This window comes from Cherax quadricarinatus, chromosome 100 (genome assembly GCF_038502225.1).
Source record: "Cherax quadricarinatus isolate ZL_2023a chromosome 100, ASM3850222v1, whole genome shotgun sequence".
NCBI lineage: Eukaryota > Metazoa > Arthropoda > Malacostraca > Decapoda > Parastacidae > Cherax > Cherax quadricarinatus.
In genome coordinates, this window is record NC_091391.1 from 2720612 (window position 1) to 2740637 (window position 20026).

A 20026-nucleotide genomic window follows, 5' to 3' on the forward strand; every position below is an offset into this window, starting at 1 on the left:
TTGTGAGAGGCATTAGTGACCATCCAAGACCATGTCATAGTGGTCCAGTAGTTGTGAGAGGCAGGAGTGACCATCCAAGACCATGTCACAGTGGTTCAGTAGTTGTGAGAGGCAGTAGTGACCATCCAAGACCATGTCATAGTGGTCCAGTAGTTGCGAGAGGCAGGAGTGACCATCCAAGACCATGTCATAGTGGTCCAGTAGTTGTGAGAGGCAGTAGTGACCATCCAAGACCATGTCATATTGGTCCAGTAGTTGTGAGAGGCAGGAGCGACCATGCAAGACCATGTCATAGTGGTCCAGTAGTTGTGAGAGGCAGGAGTGACCATCCAAGACCATGTCATAGTGATCCAGTAGTTGTGAGAGGCAGTAGTGACCATCCAAGACCATGTCATAGTGGTCCAGTAGTTGTGAGAGGCAGGAGTGACCATCCAAGACCATGTCATAGTGATCCAGTAGTTGTGAGAGGCAGTAGTGACCATCCAAGACCATGTCATAGTGGTCCAGTAGTTGTGAGAGGCAGGAGTGACCATCCAAGACCTTGTCATAGTGGTCCAGTACTTGTGAGAGGCAGTAGTGACCATCCAAGACCATGTCATAGTGGTCCAGTAGTTGTGAGAGGCAGTAGTGACCATCCAAGACCATGTCATAGTGGTCCAGTAGTTGTGAGAGGCAGGAGTGACCATCCAAGACCATGTCATAGTGGTCCAGTAGTTGTGAGAGGCAGGAGTGACCATCCAAGACCATGTCATAGTGATCCAGTAGTTGTGAGAGGCAGTAGTGACCATATAAGACCATGTCATAGTGGTCCAGTAGTTGTGACAGGCAGGAGTGACCATCCAAGACCTTGTCATAGTGGTCCAGTAGTTGTGAGAGGCAGTAGTGACCATATAAGACCATGTCATAGTGGTGCAGTAGTTGTGAGAGGCAGGACCTGTTCCAAACTCATGCTGCCCGGGGCTATGCAGGTCTTGTAAAGATTTTTGATAATGTGGGACATTAATGCTATTCCTTGATTTTGCTTCGCTGTTGCCTTTGTAGATTCAGACTATTTTCGTTCTTTTAAACAGTTGTACTCATCTAACTGTGGTTGCAGGGATCGAGTCTCAGCTCCTGACCCCACCTCTCCGTTTGCCGCTACTGCGTTCGTTCACTCCTGGCTGTGTCAGCCCTCCCATACCTATTCTTAAAACTATGTATGGATCCCACCTCTCCAAGAATATTTAAGGCACATGACAAGGATAAGTTGCTTGTAGTTCTTGATAAAAATGGCGCTTCCCGAGTCTGGGTCGCCTTGTGGCAATTTCTTCCTGTTGAGAGTTTTATATTGGTGTTACCAAATTTATAATACATCTTACATACATCGCATATATGGATCTGAATAACTCTTTGTTAATGTGCCTGAATGCCATTTTTAAGTTCGTCAATACTTCTTGCATATCTATGTCATCCTGTAGCCTTGTACTGTATTCTTGTAGCCTTGTACTGTATTCTTGTAGCCTTGTACTGTATTCTTGTAGCCTTGTACTGTATTCTTGTAGCCTTGTACTGTATTCTTGTAGCCTTGTACTGTATTCTTGTAGCCTTGTACTGTATTCTTGTAGCCTTGTACTCTATTCTTGTAGCCTTGTACTGTATTCTTGTAGCCTTGTACTGTATTCTTGTAGCCTTGTACTGTATTCTGCATTTAGCTATATAATTCCTCTAAGGGGAAATACTTAAGACTTTCACTAGGTATATGCTTCAGTTAGGTTAGAAGCACCAGTGTGCGTGTGCGTGTTTGTGTGTGTGTGTGTGTGTGTGTGTGTGTGTGTGTGTGTGTGTGTGTGTGTGTGTGTGTGTGTGTGTACTCATCTAATTGTGGTTGCAAGGGTCGAGTCATAGCCCAACTCCTGGCCCCGCTTCTTCTCTGGTCTCTACTAGGTCCATTCTCTCTCTGCTCCATGAGCTTTATCGTACCTCTTCTAAAAGCTATGTATGGTACCTGCCCCCACTACATCACTTTCCACTTCCTGACAACTTAGTGGCTGAAGGAATATTTCCTAACATCCCTGTGGTTCATCTGAGTCTTCAGATTCCACTTGTGACCCCTTGTTGCCCCTTAGCTCTGGGACTAGTCTCGTTGCAAACCTTTGAGCTTTATCTAATTTCCTGACGTGCTTGGCCAGGCGTGGGTTCCAAACTGGTGCTGCATACTTCAGAGTCCTGAACGATTCCTTACTGAGATGTCGAAATGCTATCCCTAAGTTTGCCAGGCGCCCATATGCTGCAGCAGTTACCTGGCTGATGTGTGACTCAGGAGATGTGTTCGGTATTATACTCACCCCAAGATCCTTTTCCTTGAGTTAGGTTTGTAGTGTTTGCTCCCTAGACTGTACTCTGTCTTCGGTCTTCTTTGTCCTTCCCCGATCCTCATGACTTTGCACTTTGTGGGGTTGAACTCCAGGAGCCAGTTGCTGGACCAGGCCTGCAGCCTGTCCAGATCCCTCTGTAGTTCAGCCAGGTCTTCCTCCGACTGAATTCTCCTTATTAACTTCACATCATCTGCAAACAGGAGCACTTCTGAATCTAATTCTCCCGTCATGTCATTCACATATACCAGAAACAGTACCGGTCTGATACCTCGTCACGTACCATGACTGTGTGTGTGCGAGAGAGAGAAAAAAGAGAGAGAGGTAGAGAGAGAGAGAGAGAGAGAGAGAGAGAGAGAGAGAGAGAGAGAGAGAGAGAGAGAGAGAGAGAGAGAGAGAGAGAGAGAGAGAGAGAGAGAGAGAGAGAAAGCATCCTGCCAGCCAGACATAAATGGTCAATGATCCTGGGCCATGAACGTCCGCCTCACGGTACTTCCCCGACCCTCCAGCCGGACACACCAACACAATCCTCTTTTTCATAGATTCCAACAGAAAGTTACAAATGTTCATTACGTAACTGTATATCATACATGACAAAGGGACAAGACCTAAATCTTAGTGTGAGTGTGAGTGTGTGTGTGTGTGTGTGTGTGTGTGTGTGTGTGTACTCACCTATTTGTACTCACCTATTTGTGGTTGCAGGGGTCGAGTCACAGCTCCTGGCCCCGCCTCTTCGCTGATTGCTACTAGGTCCTCTCTCTCCCTGCCCCATGAGCTCTATCATACCTCGCCTTAAAACTATGTATGGTTCCTGCCTCCACCACATCACTTTCTAGGCTATTCCATGGCCTGACTACTCTATGACTGAAGAAATACTTCCTAACATCCCTTTGATTCATCTGAGTCTTCAACTTCCAATTGTGACCTCTTGTGTCTGTGTCCCATCTCTGGAACATCCCGTCTTTGTCCACCTCGTCTATTCCGCGCAGTATTTTATATGTCGTTATCATGTCTCCCCTGACCCTCCTGGCCTCCAGTGTCGTCAGGCCGATTTCCCTCAACCTTTCTTCATAGGACAATCCCCGTAGCTCTGGGACTAGTCTTGTTGCAAACCTTTGCACTTTCTCTAATTTCTTGACGTGCTTGACTAGGTGTGGATTCCAAACTGGTGCTGCATACTCCAGTATGGGCCTGACGTAGATGGTGTACAGAGTCTTAAACGAATCCTTACTGAGGTATCGGAACGCTATCCGTAGGTTTGCCAGGCGCCCGTATGCTGCAGCAGTTATCTGATTGATGTGCGCCTCAGGAGATATGCTCGGTGTTATACTCACCCCCAGATCTTTTTCCTTTAGTGAGGTTTGCAGTCTTTGGCCATCTAAACTATATTGTGTCTGCGGTCTTCTTTGCCCTTCCCCAATCTTCATGACTTTGCATTTGGCAGGGTTAAATTCTAGGAGCCAGTTGCTGGACCAGGCTTGTAGCCTGTCCAGATCTCTTTGTAGTCCTGCCTGATCCTCGTCCGATTCGATTCTTCTCATTAACTTCACATCGTCTGCAAACAAGGACACTTCTGAGTCTATCCCTTCCGTTATGTCGTTCACGTATACCAAGAACAGCACAGGTCCTAGGACTGACCCCTGTGGAACCCCGCTTGTCACAGGCGCCCACTCTGACACCTCGTCGCGTACCATGACTCGTTGTTTCCTCCCTGTCAGATATTCTCTGATCCATTGCAGTGCCTTTCCTGTTATGTGTGCCTGGTCCTCTAGCTTTTGCAGTAACCTCTTGTGAGGAACTGTGTCGAAAGCCTTCTTGCAGTCCAAAAATACGCAGTCGATCCACCCCTCTCTCTCTTGTCTTACTTCTGTCACCTTGTCATAAAACTCTAGTAGGTTTGTGACACAGGATTTTCCTTCCCTGAAACCGTGCTGGTTGTCAATTATACACTTGTTTCTTTCCAGGTGCCCCACCACTCTCCTCCTGATGATCTTCTCCATGACCTTGCATACTATACACGTTAGAGATACAGGTCTGTAGTTTAGTGCCTCATGTCTGTCTCCCTTTTTAAAAATTGGGACTACATTTGCCATTTTCCATACCTCAGGGAGTTGCCCAGTTTCAAATGATGTGTTGAAGATCTTTGTTAATGGCTCACACAATATCTCTGCTCCCTCTTTAAGGACCCATGGAGAGATGTTGTCTGGTCCCACCGCCTTTGAGGTGTCAAGTTCGCATAGCAGCTTCTTCACCTCCTCCTTGGTTATATGTACCTCATCCAGCACTTGCTGGTGTGCCCCCCTGTTCTGATTTCTTGGAGTCCTACTGGTTTCCACTGTAAATACCTCTTTAAATCTTGTGTTGAGCTCCTGACATACCTCTCGGTCGTTTCTTGTGAATTCCCCATCACCCTTCCTCAGTCTGATTACCTGGTCCTTGACTGTTGTTTTCCTCCTGATGTGGCTGTACAACAGCTTCGGGTCAGTCTTTACTTTTGATGCTATGTCATTTTCATATTGTCTCTGAGCCTCCCTTCTTATCTGTGCATATTCGTTTCTGGCTCTTCGGCTGATTTCTTTATTTTCCTGAGTTCTCTGTCTTCTGTACCTTTTCCATTCTCTATTACACCTAGTTTTTGCCTCCCTACACCTTTGGGTGAACCAAGGACTCGTTCTGTTCTTCCCATTATTTCTGTTTCCCTTGGGAACAAACCTCTCCTCTGCCTCCTTGCATTTTGTTGCTACATAGTCCATCATTTCTTGTACTGGTTTTCCTGTCAGTTCCCTCTCCCACTGAATGTCTTGAAGGAAGTTCCTCATGCCTGAGTAGTTCCCCCTTTTGTAGTTTGGTTTTTCCCAGCCTATTCCTGCTACTCTCTCCACTTGGAGCTCAACTATGTAGTCGAAGCACAGAACCACATGATCACTAGCTCCCAGGGGCCTTTCATACATGATACCCTCGATGTCCGAACTACTCATGGTGAATACAAGGTCCAACCTTGCTGGTTCATCCTCTCCTCTCTCTCTGGTAGTGTCTCTAACATGTTGATGCATGAGGTTCTCCAGTACCACATCCATCATCTTGGCTCTCCATGTTTCGGGACCCCCATGGGGCTCCAGGTTTTCCCAGTCAATCTCCTTGTGATTGAAATCACCCATAACTAGTAACTTTGCTCCCCCCATGTGTGCTCTCCTGGCCACCTCGGCTAGTGTGTTGATCATTGCTCTGTTGCTCTCATCGTATTCTTCTCTTGGCCTCCTGCAGTTCTGTGGTGGGTTGTACATTACTGCAATTATCACCTTATGTCCCTCAGACTGGATTGTTCCTACTAAGTAGTCCCTTTCGCCCATGCCATCCATTCCTTCCATTTTCTCAAAACCCCACTGGTTTTTAATGAGCAGTGCAACTCCTCCTCCCCCTCTCCTCCCTCTGTCTTTCCTGAAGATTTGATATCCGGATGGAAAGATTGAATCTGTTATTATTCTGGTGAGTTTTGTTTCTGTGAGTGCTATTATGTCTGGGGATGTCTCTTTGATTCTTTCGTGCCACTCCTCATACTTGTTTGTTATTCCATCTGCATTTGTATACCACACCTTCAACTTCTTTTCTAAGACTGTAGTCTGGGAAGTATATTGGGGTTGGGGAAGTGGGAGACCTGGTAAGGAACTATGGGTTGTTGCTGTGGGGGTGAAGTTTGTAATGTAGTGGGTGGGGGCATTGGATGTGGCATGGGTGTTTTGATTTAGAGTGTTTGGTTGCACTGGGGTTGACCTGGTTGGGAGGCTTCTATAGAAAGTTGTGAGGGAGGCTGTATTAGATCTTCTTCCTGGGTCTGGGATCTCCTGTCTGTCTTCTCCATCCCCTCTCTTTCCTCCTTTCGCCTTTGTACCATCTCTCTCAGTTTCTTCCTTTCTTCTTGTGTTCTGTCGCGGTCGAGATACACCCTCCTGTATGCCGTCATGTCCCTTAATCGTGCTTTCTCCTGCAGTATCCTGGTCCGAGTTGCTTCTGCCTTGAAGGTCACACACACTGTGTGTGTGTGTGTGTGTGTGTGTGTGTGTGTGTGTGTGTGTGTGTGTGTGTGTGTGTGTGTGTGTGTGTGTGTGGGCGCGCGTGTGTGTGTGTGTGTGTGTGTGTGTGTGTGCGCGTGTGTGTGTGTGTGTGTGTGTGTGTGTGTGTGTGTGTGTGTGCGTGTGTGTGTGTGTGTGTGTGTGTGTGTGTGTGTGTGTGTGTGTGTGTGTGTGTGTGTGTGTGTGTGTGTGTGTGTGTGCGCGTGTGTGTGTGTGTGTGTGTGTGTGTGTGTGTGTGTGTGTGTGTGTGTGTGTGTGTGTGTGTGTGTGTGTGTGTGTGTGTGTGTGCGCGTGTGTGTGTGTGTGTGTGTGTGTGTGTGTGTGTGTGTGTGTGTGTGTGTGTGTGTGTGTGTGTGTGTGTGTGTGTGTGTGTGTGTGTGTGTGTGTGTGTGTGTGTGTGTGTGTGTGTGTGTGTCGTGCCGAATAGGTAAAACTGGTCAATTATCAAGAACTCATTTAAAGTCCTTTCTAAAATTTTCTCTTTTACGTTTAAAGATATATTTTTTTATCTTTATTAAAGTAAAAATTAATAACTTTGTACCAAAAGAACCTTAGAAAACTTACCTGACCTTATTATAACAAGCACAATTTAATTTAGCCTAATCCAACTAAATATATTTTAGATAAGTTTACAATAATTTAATAAACAAACACAATGAAATATATTTTTTGCGAAATTATTGCATACACAAATTTCGCTTGCCTTATTCGGCAAGAAGAGCATTCCTATTTAAGCCAAAATCGCAAGTTTTACTTATTTGGTAAAAGGAATGGGTATGGTTTGTTTTGAGAAGATTCTGCCCAGTAGGCCTACAGCAGTGTTCCTCCACTGTGACCACATATACAGTGGTGGCCTATGCTAACCTTCCTATGGTGTAGAAATATACCTAGTTGGATGAATCTTATTGTGGCTAGCTGGTCTAGTGGCTAACGCGACGGGCTGGAGTTTTGAGACTCTATGACCGCGGGTTCTATCCCCGCCCGTAGTATGGTTTGTTTGCAATCGTGTCATTACGATTTCTTAAGTCATGTTGACGGCAGTGAAGGGACTTGAGCTAGAGTTCGTCACGGCCACGCTAGTTGGAGATTCGTCTGTAAAAACTTGCACTTGTGGTCACAGTGGTGGCCTATGTTAACCTTCCTATGGTGTAGAAATATACCTAGTTGGATGAATCTTATTGTGGCTAGCTGGTCTAGTGGCTAACGCGACGGTCTGGAGTTTTGAGACTCTATGACCGCGGGTTCTATCCCCGCCCGTAGTATGGTTTGTTTGCAATCGTGTTATTACGATTTCGTGAGTTATGCCAATAGTTTGGTATGACTGCTTTGCATAGCTCCAGAAAGACACGCGAGCAAACACTATGACATATTCATTAGAAAACGTTTCGGTCCTGGGACCTTGATCATTTCTAACATGTGCAACATCTGGGGATCTTTATTTGTTGATGTTTCGCCCTCCAGTGACCTTACCAATACCAATCACAATGTTTTCATCTTTTTAACCAAAAGACAGAGACGTTACGTGTTCAACACTCGTTCAGATAATTTCTTAAGTCGTTCTGGCACTCGTACTGCAGCCTGAGTGCCAGGAATGACTTAACTGGAGTCGTTCTGGCACTCGTACTGCAGCCTGAGTGCCAGGAATGACTTAACTGGAGTCGTTCTGGCACTCGTACTGCAGCCTGAGTGCCAGGAATGACTTAACTGGAGTCGTTCTGGCACTCGTACTGCAGCCTGAGTGCCAGGAATGACTTAACTGGAGTCGTTCTGGCACTCGTACTGCAGCCTGAGTGCCAGGAATGACTTAACCGGAGTCGTTCCGGCAATCGTACTGCAGCCTGAGTGCCAGGAATGACTTAACTGGAGTCGTTCCGGCAATCGTACTGCAGCCTGAGTGCCAGGAATGACTTAACTGGAGTCGTTCTGGCACTCGTACTGCAGCCTGAGTGCCAGGAATGACTTAACTGGAGTCGTTCCGGCAATCGTACTGCAGCCTGAGTGCCAGGAATGACTTAACTGGAGTCGTTCTGGCACTCGTACTGCAGCCTGAGTGCCAGGAATGACTTAACTGGAGTCGTTCCGGCACTCGTACTGCAGCCTGAGTGCCAGGAATGATTTAACTGGAGTCGTTCTGGCACTCGTACTGCAGCCTGAGTGCCAGGAATGACTTAACTGGAGTCGTTCCGGCACTCGTACTGCAGCCTGAGTGCCAGGAATGACTTAACTGGAGTCGTTCTGGCACTCGTACTGCAGCCTGAGTGCCAGGAATGACTTAACTGGAGTCGTTCCGGCACTCGTACTGCAGCTTGAGTGCCAGGAATGACTTAAATGGAGTCGTTCCGGCACTCGTACTGCAGCCTGAGTGCCAGGAATGACTTAACTGGAGTCGTTCTGGCACTCGTACTGCAGCCTGAGTGCCAGGAATGACTTAACTGGAGTCGTTCCGGCACTCGTACTGCAGCCTGAGTGCCAGGAATGACTTAACTGGAGTTGTTCCGGCACTCGTACTGCAGCCTGAGTGCCAGGAATGACTTAACTGGAGTCGTTCTGGCACTCGTACTGCAGCCTGAGTGCCAGGAATGACTTAACTGGAGTCGTTCCGGCACTCGTACTGCAGCCTGAGTGCCAGGAATGACTTAACTGGAGTCGTTCCGGCACTCGTACTGCAGCCTGAGTGCCAGGAATGACTTAACTGGAGTCGTTCCGGCACTCGTACTGCAGCCTGAGTGCGAGGAATGACTTAACTGGAGTCGTTCCGGCACTCGTACTGCAGCCTGAGTGCCAGGAATGACTTAACTGGAGTCGTTCCGGCACTCGTACTGCAGCCTGAGTGCCAGGAATGACTTAACTGGAGTCGTTCCGGCACTCGTACTGCAGCCTGAGTGCCAGGAATGACTTAACTGGAGTCGTTCCGGCACTCGTACTGCAGCCTGAGTGCCAGGAATGACTTAACTGGAGTCGTTCCGGCACTCGTACTGCAGCCTGAGTGCCAGGAATGACTTAACTGGAGTCGTTCCGGCACTCGTACTGCAGCTTGAGTGCCAGGAATGACTTAACTGGAGTCGTTCCGGCACTCGTACTGCAGCCTGAGTGCCAGGAATGACTTAACTGGAGTGGTTCCGGCACTCGTACTGCAGCCTGAGTGCCAGGAATGACTTAACTGGAGTCGTTCCGGCACTCGTACTGCAGCCTAAGTGCCAGAAATAACATAACTGGAGTCGTTCCGGCACTCGTACTGCAGCTTGAGTGCCAGGAATGACTTAACTGGAGTCGTTCCGGCACTCGTACTGCAGCCTGAGTGCCAGGAATGACTTAATTGGAATCGTTCCGGCACTCGTACTGCAGCCTGTGTGCCAGGAATGACTTAACTGGAGTCGTTCCGGCATTTGGGCCGCGGCCTGGGTGATGTTGAGTCACTGTCCCTTTGTCATAGGGCTGCCCTCGTCATAGGGCTGCCCTCGTCATAGGGCTGCCCTCGTCATAGGGCTGCCCTCGCCATAGGGCTGCCCTCGCCATAGGGCTGCCCTCGCCATAGGGCTGTAAACGGTACAAAACTTGACATGAATGCTAACCATGCCCCTGCCATAGGGCTGTAAGCGGCACATCACTAGTACCCGAGATACCCAGTAGCTCGATCGCTAGCGCACTCAGCTCACACACACTGGTCCGGGGATGGATCTCAGGTACGGCTGGAAACATTAGGACGGGTTTCCTTAAGACACCTACTGTCTAATGTTCACCTAGCAGTAAGTAGGTACCTGGGTGTTAGTGGACTGGTGTGGGGGACATCCTGGGTGTTAGTGGACTGGTGTGGGTCACATCCTGGGTGTTAGTGGACTGGTGTGGGTCACATCCTGGGTGTTAGTGGACTGGTGTGGGTCACATCCTGGGTGTTAGTGGACTGGTGTGGGTCACATCCTGGGTGTTAGTGGACTGGTGTGGGTCACATCCTTGGTGTTAGTGGACTGGTGTGGGTCACATCCTGGGTGTTAGTGGGCTGGTGTGGGTCACATCCTGGGTGTTAGTGAACTGGTGTGGGTCACATCCTGGGTGTTAGTGAACTGATGTGGGTCACATCCTGGGTGTTAGTGGACTGGTGTGGGTCACATCCTGGGTGTTAGTGGACTGGTGTGGGTCACATCCTGGGTGTTAGTGGACTGGTGTGGGTCACATCCTGGGTGTTAGTGGACTGGTGTGGGTCACATCCTGGGTGTTAGTGGACTGGTGTGGGTCACATCCTGGGTGTTAGTGGACTGGTGTGGGTCACATCCTGGGTGTTAGTGGACTGGTGTGGGTCACATCCTGGGTGTTAGTGGACTGGTGTGGGTCACATCCTGGGTGTTAGTGGACTGGTGTGGGTCACATCCTGGGTGTTAGTGGACTGGTGTGGGTCACATCCTGGGTGTTAGTGGACTGGTGTGGGTCACATCCTGGGTGTTAGTGGACTGGTGTGGGTCACATCCTGGGTGTTAGTGGACTGGTGTGGGTCACATCCTGGGTGTTAGTGGACTGGTGTGGGTCACATCCTGGGTGTTAGTGGACTGGTGTGGGTCACATCCTGGGTGTTAGTGGACTGGTGTGGGTCACATCCTGGGTGTTAGTGGACTGGTGTGGGTCACATCCTGGGTGTTAGTGGACTGGTGTGGGTCACATCCTGGGTGTTAGTGGACTGGTGTGGGTCACATCCTGGGTGTTAGTGGACTGGTGTGGGTCACATCCTGGGTGTTAGTGGACTGGTGTGGGTCACATCCTGGGTGTTAGTGGACTGGTGTGGGTCACATCCTGGGTGTTAGTGGACTGGTGTGGGTCACATCCTGGGTGTTAGTGGACTGGTGTGGGTCACATCCTGGGTGTTAGTGGACTGGTGTGGGTCACATCCTGGGTGTTAGTGGATTGGTGTGGGTCACATCCTGGGTGTTAGTGGACTGGTGTGGGTCACATCCTGGGTGTTAGTGGACTGGTGTGGGTCACATCCTGGGTGTTAGTGGACTGGTGTGGGTCACATCCTGGGTGTTAGTGGACTGGTGTGGGTCACATCCTGGGTGTTAGTGGACTGGTGTGGGTCACATCCTGGGTGTTAGTGGACTGGTGTGGGTCACATCCTGGGTGTTAGTGGACTGGTGTGGGTCACATCCTGGGTGTTAGTGGACTGGTGTGGGTCACATCCTGGGTGTTAGTGGACTGGTGTGGGTCACATCCTGGGTGTTAGTGGACTGGTGTGGGTCACATCCTGGGTGTTAGTGGACTGGTGTGGGTCACATCCTGGGTGTTAGTGGACTGGTGTGGGTCACATCCTGGGTGTTAGTGGACTGGTGTGGGTCACATCCTGGGTGTTAGTGGACTAGTGTGGGTCACATCCTGGGTGTTAGTGGACTGGTGTGGGTCACATCCTGGGTGTTAGTGGACTAGTGTGGGTCACATCCTGGGTGTTAGTGGACTGGTGTGGGTCACGTCCTGGGTGTTAGTGGACTGGTGTGGGTCACATCCTAGGACAAAACTGACCTAATTTGCTGGAAATGCTCAGCATAACAAGGGACTTTCTATATAGTAGTATGTCACTGATGTCAGCTATGATCAGTATACCTTGTACATGTACTTGTATACCTTGTACATGTACTTGTATACCTTGTACATGTACTTGTATACCTTGTACATGTACTTGTATACCTTGTACATGTACTTGTATACCATGTACATGTACTTGTATACCTTGTACATGTACTTGTATACCTTGTACATGTACTTGTATACCATGTACATGTACTTGTATACCTTGTACATGTACTTGTATACCTTGTACATGTACTTGTATACCTTGTACATGTACTTGTATACCTTGTACATGTACTTGTATACCTTGTACATGTACTTGTATACCTTGTACATGTACTTGTATACCATGTACATGTACTTGTATACCTTGTACATGTACTTGTATACCTTGTACATGTACTTGTATACCTTGTACATGTACTTGTATACCTTGTACATGTACTTGTATACCATGTACATGTACTTGTATACCTTGTACATGTACTTGTATACCTTGTACATGTACTTGTATACCATGTACATGTACTTGTATACCTTGTACATGTACTTGTATACCTTGTACATGTACTTGTATACCTTGTACATGTACTTGTATACCTTGTACATGTACTTGTATACCATGTACATGTACTTGTATACCTTGTACATGTACTTGTATACCTTGTACATGTACTTGTATACCATGTACATGTACTTGTATACCTTGTACATGTACTTGTATACCTTGTACATGTACTTGTATACCTTGTACATGTACTTGTATACCTTGTACATGTACTTGTATACCTTGTACATGTACTTGTATACCTTGTACATGTACTTGTATACCTTGTACATGTACTTGTATACCTTGTACATGTACTTGTATACCTTGTACATGCACTTGTATACCTTGTACATGTACTTGTATACCTTGTACATGTACTTGTATACCTTGTACATGTACTTGTATACCTTGTACATGTACTTGTATACCTTGTACATGTACTTGTATACCTTGTACATGTACTTGTATACCTTGTACATGTACTTGTATACCTTGTACATGTACTTGTATACCTTGTACATGTACTTGTATACCTTGTACATGTACTGGTAGAAATATAGATTATTGTTATTAATTATTATTATTATTATTATTATTATTATTATTATTATTATTATTATTATTATTATTATTATTATTATTATTATTATTATTATTATTATTATTATTATTATTAACGGGACAGATGAAGAATAGCTCTGGAGAGGAGTGTTCTTAGTCAGAGAAACAGAGCCAGGGCTTAACCCAGCAGCTAAGGTGATCGTGGGACAGACTTGAGAACAGGAATAGCAGGGACTGTTGCATTGAACTTGTGGTAGTTGAAGTCTTGAATCTTGAGTAGCTGGCAGCAGGCTAGGTCACATAGGTCACATCAGAGGGTAGAACACATATTGGAGTTATAGGAGTAACTGAGGAGGAAGGTTAGCAATGGAGCCATTTTCCAACTTTTTAAAGCTGCTCCTAGATAGGTGGTATAGTTTAGCCTTGTTACTGAAGGTGAAACGTAGAGGCTTGATGAACTCAAGAACCTGGGTGAGTGTGAAGTGAAGCGGTGATTCACATGCATACTTGACTGTTCCAGCACCGAGGCTTTTGTAAAGTTCAGTACAGGTCATGGTGTCAGTATTTGAAGGAGAAGTGTAGAAGGTAAGGTTTTCCCATGAGGGTTTACTGGAGTCGTCTGTATCTTCCTCTTCTGGAGTGGATTCATTGGGCGAATCTACCATGGTGGTAGCAGGTGACTGAGGGTCGACAGGAGCAGTGGAGAGGTGTAATGGTTGTGTAACAGCAGGCTGGGAGAGGTGGGAGACAGTGGTTGAGGTAACATGATCAACGTTGTCAGCGGTGGAAGGGGTTATAGAAGTTACAGGAGCAGTTGCTTGGGCAGGAGACAGGTCTGCAGGTGCAGGAAAGTTCAGGACGTTGGGAAGGATCTTGAGGATGTCTGCTGAAGGTGTGGAGTCCGGAAAATTGAAGGCAGGAATGTTGTTCAGACGGAATAGTTCGTTAATAGTGGTGTTGAAAGTGCCGGGGTTTGCTGCGTTTGCAAGGTGTACATACACCATGCAGTACAGCACCTTGGAGGCAGCACCGTCGGGGAGTGGAGAGAGGGAGTTGCTGGGCGATGGTGCCTGTAGATTAGCGTGTAGAGTCTTGATGGTGTCGATTTGTGGTTTGGTTATTGCAGCGAATGTCGGTGAATTGGAGGTGTTCTTCAGAACTTTAGTTTTCTTCAATATGATTTCTTTCCTGAGTGGGCACTTAGCTGCAAGGGTATGATGGTTACCCTTGCAGTTAAGACATGTTGGTGCTGTAGTAATGGTGCAGGATCTGAAATCGTGTCCATCATTCCCACATTTTGAACAAAACTTATCCTTGATGGGGCAGTCTTGATGGGGCAGTCTTGATGGGGCAGTCCTTGGTGGTGTGGTTATAGGAGTAGCAGGTCCAGCAGTAGCAGGTCCAGCAGTAGCAGGTCCAGCAGTAGCAGGTCCAGCAATAGCAGGTCCAGCAGTAGCAGGTCCAGCAGTAGCAGGTCCAGCAGTAGCAGGTCCAGCAGTAGCAGGTCCAGCAGTAGCAGGTCCAGCAGTAGCAGGTCCAGCAGTAGCAGGTCCAGCAGTAGCAGGTCCAGCAGTGGGAGATGTATGTGAAACGTTCTTGTTCTATATGACTTGGGTGAATGTGGTAATATGAGATGGCCAGACCGTCAGAGAGAGCTTGGGCAGCCATGGAGATGTCTGAGAATGTAATCTTTAGCATAGATGAGGCGTTAGGGATCTTTGAGATGATGTCTACCGAGGCCCAGGTGTTTTGTTCCTCAATAGATGTCTTCAGTGCTTCAATAGAGAGAGAGGTGACGATATTGTCCAGTCTTTTCACAAAGACCGAACGTTTCGACTTCAAGAATGGAGACGGGGATAGAGTGAATTGTTGTGTTTGTAGGGTCCTGATTGAAGAGTCGTCCATTAGTTTTAGTGCTTCCGTGTCATCTGTGCAGACGACAATGAAGGAGTCTTTCAGAGAGTGGATTGCCGTAAATTTGACCTGCAGGCAGGTCCTAACGACGGTAGCTAAAGCTAACTTCGAGGAGTCATTTATTGCACCATTCACAGGCTTGATTTTCACACGATTCGACAGCATTGTGAAAAGGATATCACGTTTGTAGAATATAAATTCTACACCCCGGCGGGGTCGAAGAGAGGCTTCTTGCGGTGTAGAGCAACTGTATGATCGGACTGTGTGAGCAAAGACAAGAAGACTGGCGGTTTATATAGGCGTCAGTGGATAGGGACGGGCAGCAGACGAGGGCAAAGTCACTGGTAGGCGGGATTCCCCAGTGGAAGTAGGTCCTTCCCAAAGAGATGGGTTAGTTGCAGCAGCCGTGAAGAAGGTCTTGTAGATGTCCTTGGAACCAAGATTCCATGATGTTGCAGTGTCTGACAGGTTGTGCAAGAAAGGTATAAAATACCGACAATATGAAAGTTAAGACACATGTGCAACATCTGGATATCTTTATTGTAGACGTTTCGCCATCCAGTGGCTTTATCAATACAGATTCTAGGACATAATAGGAAGACAGTAGAACTATATACAAAAGATGAGGTAAAAGATGTGTCTTAACTTTCATATTGTCGGTATTTTATACCTTTCTTGCACAACCTGTCAGACACTGCAACATCATGGAATCTTGGTTCAGAGGACATCTACAAGACCTTCTTCACGGCTGCTGCAACTAACCCATCTCTATGGGAAGGACCTACTTCCACTGGGGAATCCCGCCTACCAGTGACTGCCCTCGTCTGCTGCCCGTCCCTATCCACTGACGCCTATATAAACCGCCAGTCTTCTTGTCTTTGCTCCAGATTCTCCTCCACCACGATGCTGTGAACACTAACTCCAAGGCCGAGGGACTGATTACCTCATCTTTTGTATATAGTTCTACTGTCTTCCTATTATGTCCTAGAATCTGTATTGATAAAGCCACTGGATAGCGAAACGTCTACTACAATAAAGATATCCAGATGTTGCACATGTGTCTTAACTTTCATATTGTCGGTATTTTATACCTTTCTTGCACAACAGATAAAAGACTGTTGGGTAGACTTCAGGATGTACATGTTTATAGAGGGGCCACAGATATATCAGATCACTTTCTAGTTGTAGCTACACTGAGAGTAAAAAGTAGAAGGGATACAAGAAAAATGGAAGCAGCAAGTAAGAGAGAGGTGAAGGTTTATAAACTAAAAGAGGAGGCAGTTAGGGTAAGATATAAACAACTATTGGAGGATAGATGGGCTAGTGAGAGTATAGGCAATGGGGTCGAAGATGAATGGGGTAAGTTCAAGAATATAGTGTTAGAGAGTTCAGCAGAAGTTTGTAGTTACAGGAAAGTGGGTGCGGGAGGGAAGAAGAGCGATTGGTGGAATGATGATGTAAAGAGAGTAGTAAGAGAGAAAAAGTTAGCATATGAGAGGTTTTTACAAAGTAGAAGTGATGCAAGGAGGGAGGAGTATATGGAGAGAAAAAGAGAGGTTAAAAGAGTGGTGAAGCAATGTAAAAAGAGAGCAAATGAGAGAGTGGATGAGATAAGATAAGATAAGATAAGATAAGATTTCGTTCGGATTTTTAACCCCAGAGGGTTAGCCACCCAGGATAACCCAAGAAAGTCAGTGCGTCATCGAGGACTGTCTAACTTATTTCCATTGTGGTCCTTAATCTTGTCCCCCAGGATGCGACCCACACCAGTCGACTAACACCCAGGATGCGACCCACACCAGTCGACTAACACCCAGGATGCGACCCACACCAGTCGACTAACACCCAGGATGCGACCCACACCAGTCGACTAACACCCAGGATGCGACCCACACCAGTCGACTAACACCCAGGATGCGACCCACACCAGTCGACTAACACCCAGGATGTGACCCACACCAGTCGACTAACACCCAGGATGCCACCCACACCAGTCGACTAACACCCAGGATGCCACCCACACCAGTCGACTAACACCCAGGTACCTATTTGCAGCTAGGTGAACAGGACAACAGGTGTAAGGAAACGTGTCGAAATGTTTCCAACCGCCGGGAATCGAACCCGGGCCCTCCGTGTGTGAAGCGGAAGCTTTACCCACCGGGCCACCGGGCCAGAGATATCAACAAGTGTTGCTAACATATGTCTAATTCATCAACATATATGTACAGAATCAGGACAGACGATATTCCTGTGTGCAGGTGAAATGTCGCATGTAGTTACCAGGACTCACGATGTTGACAACGAAGAACGTGAAAGACGAGGAAGTCGAAGTTGGAGACGACTTATAAAGACGTACACGAATGGTATACAATACCGACAAGATGGAAATTTAGACACGTGCAACATCTGGGTATCTTTACTGTAGACGTTTCGCCCTCCAGTGACTTTATCAATACAAATATAGTTCTACTGTCTACAGTTTATGTCCTGGAATTTGTATTGATAAAGCCACTGGAGGGCGAAACGTCAACAATAAAGATACCCAGATGTTGCACATGTGTCTAATTTTCAACTTTAATGAACAGCGGTGAGAACGTAAGAAAGGAGCACTCCCTGGGGTGCACGAACCCCCAGGGGGTGCGAGATGGCGTTCCAGGAGGAGATGCGACAAAGAATCCTAGTGAGAAGCACTAATTGATATATATATATACAGTGGACCCCCGGTTAACGATATTTTTTCACTCCAGAAGTATGTTCAGGTGCCAGTACTGACCGAATTTGTTCCCATAAGAAATATTGTGAGGTAGATTAGTCCATTTCAGACCCCCAAACATACACGTACAAACGCACTTACATAAATACACTTACATAATTGGTCGCATTCGGAGGTGATCGTTAACCGGGGGTCCACTGTATTCGTATTTCCTGTATCTGTGATATTACTTTTGTAGGGTTGAAACATTGATCAAACACTTTCTAGGGGTGAGAGGCATGAAAAAGGTTGGAAATCCTCGACTGTAACGGAAATGTCAGATTCCGTCTCCAAAAGAGGGGGAAAAAAGCATTTCTGGATCAGTGACCAGACGGACCATGCACTCAGAACACTAAGTTCACTGGGTAAGCTAGGGTCATTGTGCCCTGGTCCATCAAAGGTTATGAGGGACTGGGTGGCATTGGTGTCGTGACAAAGTTGATCCACGTGTCAGAAATCTTCCCTGTGAGGCAGGAACATTGCAGCAGGTCTACTAGCTCATGCGAGGCAGGTCCAAGTCACCCACCGGCCCAAGCCTAGTCAGGGCAGGTCATATCCACTTAAGGACGGAGCACGGCATCAGACCCATCAGTACAAGCTAGTCACGTTCAACTCACACCCACTCATGTATTTATCTAACCTATTTTTAAAGCTACACAACGTTCTGGCCTCTATAACTGTACTCGGGAGTTTGTTCCACTCATCCACAACTCTATTACCAAACCAGTACTTTCCTATATCCTTCCTGAATCTGAATTTTTCCAACTTAAAACCATTGCTGCGAGTCCTGTCTAGGCTAGATATTTTCAGCACACTATTTACATCCCCTTTATTTATTCCTGTCTTCCATTTATACACCTCAATCATATCCCCCCTAATTCTACGTCTTTCTAGAGAGTGCAGATTCAGGGCCCTTAGTCTATCCTCATAGGGAAGGTTTCTGATACATGGGATCAACTTTGTCATCCTCCTTTGTACATTTTCCAGAGAATTTATATCCATTCTGTAATACGGTGACCAAAACTGTGCAGCATAATCTAAATGAGGCCTAACCAAGGATGTATAGAGTTGAAGAACAACCTGAGGACTCCTATTATTAAGAACATAATAACATAAGAAAGAAGGAACACGGCAGCAGGTCTACTGGCCCTTGCGAAGCAGTTTGTCACTCGTGGCGAAACGTTTCCTTCATTAAATGTCCTGAACTGTGCAAAAATGTCTTTTTTCACGTACAGAAAAAATAATGATTAAGACACATATGCAACAGTTGGGTAGCTTGCTGAAACGTTTCGCCTACACAGCAGGCTTCATCAGTCAAATACAGAGACAACAGGTGGGGTAGAGAAAGGAAGATAATGTAATCAGTCATCAACCTTGGAGAAACAGTATTTGAGGTAATCAGTCCCCCAGATTGGAATCGATGTGCTCAGTCCATAAGTCTTGAAGAAAGTGTCTAATTCTTCAACTTGTCGGTTTTCGAAACCATTTACATCACCAAAGGTTTTAAATAACTTACACCAACAAGATTGAGACACATAAACAGACACTAGGCCATTTTATTAAGCCATTTTAATTTATAAACCACTACGTTTATGTGTTTAAATTGTCTTAATGCGAAAGTGTCAAAGGTGAGTCATAAGTAAGTCATAAGTAGGTCATAGGTTAGTCATAGGTGTCACAAGTAGGTCACAGGTTAGTCACAGGTGTCATAAGTTAGTCACAGGTGTCATAGGTTAGTCACAGGTGTCATAAGTAGGTCATAGGTTAGTCACAGGTGTCATAAGTAGGTCATAGGTTAGTCACAGGTGTCATAAGGAGGTCATAGGTTAGTCACAGGTGTCATAAGTAGGTCACAGGTTAGTCACAGGTGTCATAAGTAGGTCATAGGTAAGTCACAGGTGTCATAAGTAGGTCACAGGTTAGTCACAGGTGTCATAAGTAGGTCATAGGTTAGTCACAGGTGTCATAAGTAGGTCATAGGATAGTCACAGGTGTCATAAGGAGGTCACAGGTTAGTCACAGGTGTCATAAGTAGGTCATAGGTTAGTCACAGGTGTCATAAGTAGGTCATAGGATAGTCACAGGTGTCATAAGGAGGTCATAGGTTAGTCACAGGTGTCATAAGTAGATCACAGGTTAGTCACAGGTGTCATAAGTTAGTCACAGGTGTCATAGGTTAGTCACAGGTGTCATAAGTAGGTCATAGGTTAATCACAGGTGTCATAAGTAGGTCATAGGTTAGTCACAGGTGTCATAAGGAGGTCATAGGTTAGTCACA